The sequence below is a fragment of the Haplochromis burtoni genome, unplaced genomic scaffold (genome assembly GCF_018398535.1).
Source record: "Haplochromis burtoni strain Fernald_Lab_line unplaced genomic scaffold, NCSU_Asbu1 Contig_383, whole genome shotgun sequence".
In the NCBI taxonomy this organism is placed as follows: Eukaryota; Metazoa; Chordata; class Actinopteri; order Cichliformes; family Cichlidae; genus Haplochromis; species Haplochromis burtoni.
In genome coordinates this window covers 232,924-240,914 of record NW_024582744.1, presented here as the reverse complement: position 1 = coordinate 240,914, position 7,991 = coordinate 232,924, and positions in this window count along the sequence as shown.

The window sequence follows — 7,991 nt, the reverse complement described above, 5'->3', positions numbered from 1 at the left end:
CTATGTCTTTATGGACCTTGCTTTGAGCACTGGAACACAGTCATGTGGGAACAGAAAGGGCCCACCCCAAACTATTCCCACAAAGTTGGGAGTATGAAAAATGTCTCAGTGTGCTTATGTGTTAAGAGTTTCTTTTACTGGAACTAAGGGGGCCAAGCCCAACTCCCGAAAAACAACCCCACACCATAATACCCCTTCGGCCAAACTTTGCACTTGACACAATGCAGTCAGATGAGTACATCTCCACTGCTCTAGAGTCCAGTGTATGCATGCCATACACCCCTGCATCCAACTTTGCTTTGCGCTTAGTGGTGTAAGCCTTGTATGAAGCTCCTTGGCCATGGAAACCTATTCTATGAAGCTCTCTACACACTGTTCTTGAGCTAATCCAAAGGCCACATGAAGTTTGGAGGTCTGTGGCGTTTAACTCTATAGTGAGTTGCCAACCTCTACACACTATGCACCTCAGCATCTGCTCACACTGCTCTGTGAGTTTTGGTATATCCTGCCCACACAGGAAATCGCTCTGTCAATCAGTGACATATGTGCTTTTAAACAAGCCTACAGTGCCCTCTAGTGGCCCACTGTAGCATAAACTCAAAGGGTTTTTAAGCGATAGTACAGATGGTGTCCTGAAGGCTTTGGAGGATTATCCTTGCTCATCCTCACTGTGCATGTGTGGTCTCAAATCCATAAATTGTTAGACAGCTTGCCACTCTCACTTCTTTACACACACACACACACACACACACACACACACACACACACACACACACACACACGTCACTATAATCACTCTACAGCAGGAGTTCCTGACATTCATGGTTTGAATACAGTCATATGATGTATGACTGTATGTTATGGTTTGGGGCTGCATCTCAGCCAGTGGTGTTGAGGATCTTGTTGAATTTGATTCAATTAAAAATGGATCTGGAAAGTGCCTAGTTGGCTGTGGCTTCATTTTTCGACATGACAATGATCCCAAATACACTGGCAGAGCAGTGACAGCATACCTGGATAGAAAAACACACAGTGAAACAGTATCAGTCATGGATTGAAGCCCAGACCTCAATATTATTGAAGCAGTGTGGGATCTAAGGCATCCAACATCCAGAGAAGAGCTTTGGATGTCCTTTAAGAAACCTGGAGAACTATTCCTCAAGGCTGCTTAAAAAAAATAGAAGAAATCTTCACCAAGAGAGTTCAGGCTGTGTTGAAAAATAAAGGTAGTCATACCAAATACTGACTTTCAATCTGGTTACAATTGTAAACTCTGCTTTTACCCTATATGCTACACTTTCCATGTGATTTTTCCGTATATTCCTGCATGTATTTTACATTTTGATAGAAAAATATAAAGAAATAAGGTGTGGCAGAAGACTTTTGCGCAGTACCAGTATCAGAATTACTTCACAGCGTTGGTAACATGCCCCAGATTGTCCCACACAAGCACACCCTTCCACCTACATTTACTTTTTTGATATCTGGTGAGCCAATCTCTGCAGTTCTTTGAAACTTCATAGGCAGTGGTTAGCTTAGCTAATACATCACAAAAAATCACAAGAAGTACTAATATGATTTTTTCAGTAAATGAAAAGTCGGTGTATCACCACAGTTCTTACAATGGATCCAAAATGAGAAAATAAATGCACAAAATGTAATAATTTTATCTCAATTTATCTCGAGTACTTTTACCGACCAACACTTCCAGCTGGTCTCTTGTACTCATCAGGCTTTTTGAGTATCAGTGGCTCAAAACCTTTGGACTGATCTGCTGTCACCCCTTCATTTTATTGATTTAGATTAGAGGAGGGAACCACCAGACACCCCACAGTATATTATCACAATACTTCACTGTGATTAGATAGTGATTCTTAACATTTTGCAACATGCTGAGCATTGAAATAACATGTATTGTGATTTATCACATTGTTTTTTTAAACTGTGAACTTTGTCTGTTTTATCCAATAAGATTACGTTATCTGACTTCATTTCACTTCAGTAACGGTGACAAATCTTCAAAAATCCCAATCTGTAGTGGTCTTCATAGCTCATACATTCTGTAGGAATGAAACCAGCTGGCAGCCAGTTGAGTCGAGTCGCTTCAAGTTGTTCTCATCAAAATAAGGCTCTTTCAGGCTGGTGGAATCATGTTGGAATCTGTGACTGCAGTCAGCCTGAGTCAGACTGCAACTGTTTGCAGAAAGTTTGCCTCCTGTCAGGCGACCTTTGCAATCACCTTGCAGTCAAAAGTGGTTGTGAGTGCGCAACACCCTCAAGCTCTGGGTAACCTGAATTCGAACGTAGCTTCGTCAACCAGTGCAGTTTTTTTGTTTGAGTCGGTTTAATGTAAGTTTTTCTTGGTGTCTGATGTTGTATTGTTCATGTATGCATGTGTGTTTTCGATTCCTCCATCAGGCAGCGAAGACTACCCGGCATGCTGCTGTTATATACCAGGCTATAGAGCTGCTGATTACAGCCGTATCAGAGGATTTACACGGTTTGTGTAAATCCTCGGTTTGTTTGTGGGGGACGGAGGCGTTTTTATAGATTATGGTATAGTAATATAGAATGAGGAGGGATGTGGATTGGAAAGATTAGAGGACACTGAGGAATGGGAGATGGTCAGATTACCAGGACCAGACCAGGATTAGTCATGTAATGGGCCCATCTACTGCATCTATCATGCAGTAGATGGTTGCTGAAAGCTATGATTGTTGAAAACTATGATTTGGTAGAAGCCACGTCATGTTAAGTTTAAATATATATATAGAATACAATGAAATGCTTGAATCCAGAGGGATATTTTCAGAATAATAATGGATTGGATTTATATAGCGCTTTTCAAGGCACCCAAAGCGCTTTACAATGCCACTATTCATTCACTCTCACATTCAACACTGGTGGAGGCAGCTACGGTTGTAGCCACAGCTGCCCTGGGGCAGACTGACAGAAGCGAGGCTGCCATATCGCGCCATCGGCCCCTCTGGCCAACACCAGTAGGCAAGTAGGGTAAAGTGTCTTGCCCAAGGACACAACGACCAGGACAGAGAGCCCGGGATCGAACCGGCGACCTTCCGGTTACAGATGCGATTCCCAACCCCCTGAGCCACGTCGCCCAGAAACCTTAAATATAAATAAAAACTAGAGTTCAAATAATATGTCAGAAAATAATTAGTGTAATAATAATTCAGGGATCCACATAATCTCCTGTTTGTGTTCACAGTACTGAGGATTGAACTTAATCCGTTATCTGCGCTCAAAGGTGCCACAACTCTTTTGCGGAAACGGTGTGATCTCACTTTGATAGTAACAGCATAATCATCTGCAGCTCAACGTGGCAAAGACCAAGGAACTGATCGTGGACTTCAGGAAGACCAGGAAACACTTGACCCCTGTTTCAATCCAGGGGGTCAGTGTTGACATTGTGGAGGACTATAAATACCTTGGAGTTACACATTGACAATAAACTGGACTGGGCTAAAAACACCACAGCACTTTACAGGAAGGGCCAGAGTCGTCTCTATTTTTTGAGGCGACTGAGGTCCTTCAACATCTGCCAGAAAATGCTGAGGATTTTCTAGAGTCTGTTGTGGCCAGTGCGATCCTCTATGCTGTTGCATGCTGGGGGAGCAGGCTGAGGGTCGCAGATGCCAACAGACTTAATAAACTATCCGTAAGGCCAGCAATGTTGTGGGGATGGAGCTGGACTCCCTCAAGGTGGTGTCGGAGAGGCGGATGCTGTCCAAGATAAAGACATGTTGGATAACACCTCCCACCCACTCCATGACATGCTGGTCAGTCACAGGAGCTCGTTCAGTGAGAGACTGAGATTACCGAAAAGCACCACTGAACGACACAGGAAATCATTCCTGCCTGTGGCCATCTCCCTGTACAACGCATCCACTTAACACACTGTTTGCTGCTACAACTACACGTTTCTTTTCCAACTATTTATTTATGAGTGACTTATGTATGTATATATGTATATATTGTACTATTCTTAGTTAGCGTATTGTCTGTCTTGTCTTAATGTTGGTTTATGTTGGTTTATAATGGAGCACTGTAACAAAAAATAATTTCCCCCAGGGATTGATAAAGTATTCTGATTCTGATTCTGATTAACACCAAGAAGCTTCACTTCCCCCAGGGAAATTTATCTCACAGGGTAACTGACATCAGGTCAGTGAAAATCCTGCAAAACATTGAGCAAAAGCATGGAAATGTGGAACAGAGGGATGTTTGGGGAAAAAGACAACAGTTTGGACAACAGTGTGATTCCAAAGAAGCAACAATTTGTCTGTTGAGAATGGTCAAAGTCATAGACACACACTGGTTTATAAAGTGTCTGTTAGCACTAGCAGGAGCCTTTTGTGAATAATATGTGATGTAGCACCGGAAAGGCTGCTGAAGATCAAGTGCAACCAGACTCAGTAATATTTCCAGTGTTTGTTATCTGAAGTTCCCCATCTGCAAAAATCTCTTAGAATGTCTGAAAAACGTTTTCTTTTTTTTGAGCAGTTTTTGATGTACGAACTCCAAATAAATGGCGTGCTAGTTTAGCCCAGGTCCTTTTTTAAAAATCAGACATTGAATCTTTTCTTATTCCAGCATTCAAATGGGCAAATAATATAAAAAAACACTTAGTGTAGAGCACAAACCAGGCTGTAAATGTAATGTTCCTTTCCGCTGTAAAGTTGGGCATTTTAGAATGAGAGTCGGTGGACATGATGCACTTTTGGAACCAGCCTCTAGTGGACAGTAGAGGAACCGCAGTTTTGTTACGCATTGTCTTTATTTTCCGACACTTTACTGACAATTTGCTGTGATGTACGGTTTGGAGACCAAATTAAGGAGACAAGGCTGAGATGTTTTGCACATGTGCAGAGGAGGGGTTGTGGACAAAGGATGTTGAAAGTGTAGCTGTCAAACAGGAGGAAAAGAGGAACAAAGGAGGTTTGTGGATGTGGTGAAGGACGACGTGCAGGAAGTTGGAGTGATAAAGAAGAAAGAAGGAAAAGTGTTGAAATGCCAGTACAATAAAAATAAAAGCACATTTAATCAGCAAACTTGGCTGCTTTTTTTTTTCTTATTCGATTGTTTAAAAGGCACCAGAGCAAGAACGTTTATGTCTCCATTGAACAGGACCCCACAGAGATGAAAGGTCCAATGTGTTATACTTTCAGCATTAACACTAAGTTGCCACCACTTTGACACAACTGTTTATATCACAAAACAGCATTAAAGCAAGCAGAACTGAATATCAGCAATTTGCTCCCAGTTCAGTTAATACACCGACTCTGTGTCTGTTTAAATTGCAGCAGCAGCAGCAATGTCGCAACTGTGCTTGTTCTGAAATAACAGGCTGAGATGATAACAAAGGGAAGCATGCTTTCCTTTGTGTTTCCTCTGTGTGTGTTTCAGCTTTGTTGGCTCTGCTCCTTTGTTACAACCACAATAGCAGCAGAGGATTTACTGCAGGGTGCAGTCCTGTCCAGCAGAGGGAGCTCCGTCACGGTAACTGTCAATCAAGACAAAGCACTTCAGCCTGTCATCAAGAGGGTAGAAACAGGAGAAACAAAGCAGGCACCAATATTTAAGTTACAGATTTATGATGAAGGACATTTTCAACACAGTTCTGTTATTCTGAATGCTTCGATGTTTTCTACATTTAATAACAAGCCAAATAGTTGTTTGTGCTCGTCCTATTCTTTCCTTTGTTTGTTCACCTGTCAGCGGGAACACATGGAGTTCAGCGTCTTGCCACAAAGCACTTTGTACTTGGCAGGGATGAATAAACTGCTCTACCAGATGTGCATGACACATTTATTGATCATTTCAGCCCCAAAAAGACCCAAGAAAGGATCGTTTGAACAGGAAGCAACTGTCGCGTTTGTTATTACACTTAATAAACCTAATAAATCATTTAAAAAACAATCAAAAACAAAAAATACCCTTAAATACAAAAAGAAAGCTACTTTCTGCTCCTCCTTTAATCACAAGGAGTCACCACAGCAGATTTGGCAGATTTTTTATGCTTGATGCCCTCTATGGGTTTTGTGTCTCTTCATGTAAAAATTGAGTGCAAATAACCTTTCGGTTTCGAGTATAACTCTTTAGTATAGATAGAGATTAAATTTTAAAAAACAAAACAAAACAAAACCCACAAATCGCGGCTAATTTTGGCCCTCATGCCCCAGTTTCGGCATGCTTTTTAAGATATTTTAGCCTAATTCACTTTGTCAGAGACTGATAACTATTTTTTCCATGCAGGGCCAGGTAGGTTTTAATAGCATTTTTCCACTAACGAATGAAATCCACATCTAAAAACTATTTTGTATATACTTGGGTTATCTCTGTGTAATGCTAAAACTTATGTCATGATCTGAAACACAAGCTGTGCAACGATTCAAAGGAGTATAAATAAAGCTTTAGTCACAGCACATCTGACATCTGGTCCACATAAGGTGGATCTGTGGCTGAGTCTACACAGCCAGACTCACCTCGCATATTTTTATGTAGCCCATAAAAAACAACAGATGATAGCCACATTTGAGCCAAATATTTATTACTATTACTATTATTTATTTCTATTAAAACACTTAGATTGGTGCCTCTTATCCCTATTAAACTTATTCAGGGGAAGGTTGCTTGTGTGTGAAATAATCAACTCCTGCCGCAGTTTCTAATCTCCTTTTTGCGTGTATTTGCAAACCCAGACAACTGACGTCAGTGCAGGAACTAAATAAACGCCCTGATGCAAGCACATGGGCAATATTTGCATCTTTAACGTGACACAATGGCTTCTGGTTTGACTGACACTTGTGCGCATGCAAAAGCATACCTGTAAAAGTCTCTTTGTTGTCCCACACAACATCTGCCTTCTGCAGATAGATGCATGCAAATTGACTTTTAAAAAAATCACAAAACAGCTTGTTTTACTTAAAACTCATGGGCCACACCTTTTATCTGGAACATTACTCAGCCACAGTGCATGAATGTTCATGTTCTTACCCTTAACTGAAAGAGAACTTTGTGTGTTTGAGAGGCAAATAAACAACGTTTGAGATTCTGGAGAATTTCAGAGGTAGCAGGATCTACATTTTTCCTCCCTCTGTGTTGTATATGAGTCAGAAAAAGGGCAAAAAGTGTAAAGCTACATAAGTTCATGTGTTCTCACAGCTGCAGAGTTAACAAGTTGATAGGGTTCAGAGGCTTTCACAGGTTTGACTGGTCTCATGCCAGACAGAGGTTAGCAGAACCGGCCTTCCTTTGAAAAGCAGCTGATATTTCCCCAGGGAAGAGTTAGGTTGCCTGTAGGCTCGAGTGGTAGCTAGCCCCCATTGTGCGAGAGACTGCAGGTTGATATTTTGGCTGTCATAATGCCGTCCAGCTTCTTTCCTGTAACAAAAGGTTAAAGAGGTGAAAGAATGAAAGACCAAAGCCTCCACATATAGATTGTATAAGAGGGTGAAAGCACAGTGCTTTAGCAACACAGCTTAAAGAATAATTTATTGCTCAGGTACCCAAGCTGTACTCAAGTTTTCTTTCATTTGGGAGAATTAAGATTTGGCAGGTTTAATTCCAGCTCGGTGACCGCTAACCATGTAATGTTACCTTGCATGAAATTGCAGACATGCAGGAATCACACCGGATAGCAGAAAAACATTTTAATTTGATGATCCTGATTAAAAATGAAACATAAAAATTACATTAAACAAGAAGAAGAGTTCTCTTTGTTTAAATGCTCCAGCTGAGCAGTAATTGATAACATTTCATCAGGATTGCAAGCTTTAAATTACAACTTATGAGTAATTGTGATTATTTTAAAGTTTAGAATACTTTTAAAAAGAAGCTTAATAGTTACATTGTTAAGGATTACTTCATTACATCAAACTTTTTTAATGACAGAAGGTACTTCCAGTTGTTCCCTTGTGTCTCAAGGTCTACAGCAGATGGATCTGCATGTTCAATTTATTTACAATTTATAT